Source organism: Helianthus annuus, chromosome 14 (genome assembly GCF_002127325.2).
Source record: "Helianthus annuus cultivar XRQ/B chromosome 14, HanXRQr2.0-SUNRISE, whole genome shotgun sequence".
Lineage (NCBI taxonomy): Eukaryota > Viridiplantae > Streptophyta > Magnoliopsida > Asterales > Asteraceae > Helianthus > Helianthus annuus.
In genome coordinates this window covers 136,167,708-136,169,501 of record NC_035446.2, presented here as the reverse complement: position 1 = coordinate 136,169,501, position 1,794 = coordinate 136,167,708, and positions in this window count along the sequence as shown.

The following is a 1,794-nucleotide window of genomic DNA, read 5'->3' as shown; positions in this document are numbered from 1 at the left end:
GAGCGGCACTTAAACAATCGTTGGATAGTTTCAATCGATCGGACGTTAAATCGTAATAGCGATCGAGTTATTACCCTGATTGCGGCAGCGTTTCGAGATTAGTGTGTGTTGTGAACTGTTTCTGCTATAACTTAACGTATGTTTGGAATTTTATCGTCGAATAAAGGCCACAATTCAAGTCCCAACCCCCTCTATATATCCTGGATTTTTGCACCTCCCACGTGTCGCGGAAGAATACGTGGCCTGTGCCGCGTATCGCCTGGGGTGACAAAGTAGGGTAGGGTAGGTTAGTCACCTGCCTAGCCTTGCTGAGTTGCTGGTTTCGCGAATTTCATTTGGGACAACGAATAATAAGGATAATCGTCCATTAGGGTTTATCCCCCCTCGGGTTTTAGGGGCCCTGATCTTAATTCTGATTGTTCTGAAAATTTTAGGGTTTATGCGGAATTATTTGGGTTTCTCAATTAGGGTTTCCTTAATAGATAATTAATCTACTAAGTATTAATTTTAGTGTGAGTTGTTACATCCTCCCTACCTTAAGAAAAATCTCGTCCTCGAGATTCACTGAAATAGATGAGGGTATTTCCGCTTCATTTCTGATTCTAGCTCCCAAGTGTATTCTGGTCCTCTCTTTGAATCCCATTTGACTTTGACTAGCACTAGTCTCTTGTGTTTGAGAAGCTTGACTTTCTTGTCTTCTATTTGCAGTGGTTTCTCTACGAATTTTAACTTTTCATTTACCTCCTGTAACACCTCGAATTTTTGTGTCCAATGATGTGTTAACACGTGTCATTTGATTACACGTGGCATCTATAATAAATAAAGGACTAATTTTGACAAACCTTGAAAGTATATAAATTCGAGGGTTATAAATGTCAACAAGGGTAAATATACTGTATAGTAACCCTAAATAAATGCTTGAACCTTCAAACGAATGAATCTTAGATCGTACGGAATCGAAACGCGAAAGAAAGTGAGAGGCTACAAGCTACAGGGGTTAACTGTGTCAACATGTTTAATTATACCTCTGAGTGGCCCTTTAACGTTCCCAAGGCTTGGTAACGGTATTATACGCTCACTAAAATATAATATATAAATTTCGCGAAGTTTCGTTATGAAACGAGAAAGTTACGATCGAATCCGTATGAGAAGGGTTAAAAGCGTCAATAATGAAAGTTAAGGCTTTCTGAATAATTAATAAACTAACCGGGGACTTAATAATGCGGGTAACTAACACGAGGCCCCTATCGGTAAATAACCGAGGGCCAAACCGCAAAGTTACCCCTTCAAACCCGAAAGGTCAGGTAAATCATTACGAAAGATTTCGTTATTAATTACCAGGATTTCGCAATCATGACAAAAGATTTAAAATTTCTGAATTTATAACCTCTCGCGACCCGCGTGAAGGTTAGGGATAAGTTGAGGCGGGCCGCGAGCCTCCTGTTTTACGCGCCTGTTATTTGAATCCCAGGCGACCCGCATTAAACAAGCATGGAACTCCCATGCGGGCCGCGTAAAACGCCCAGATGCAGAATACTTGTAACTACATGCCTTTTGGAGCCTTTGAACGACCAACAACCAATTAATGGAGCATGGGTGCCCCCTACTCGACCCATATCACTGAGGGGCACCTGCCCATCATCCATTATCAGTTATAGGCTGTTGTGTAATGATCTTGAAGGTTTTTGAACACTATAAATAGCCACATTGGCTCATAAGTTCACCACACTTCAAACACACTCATCTCTGATCATTCTAAGGCTCCCAAGCATCCATCTCTGCTCTCTAAGCAAG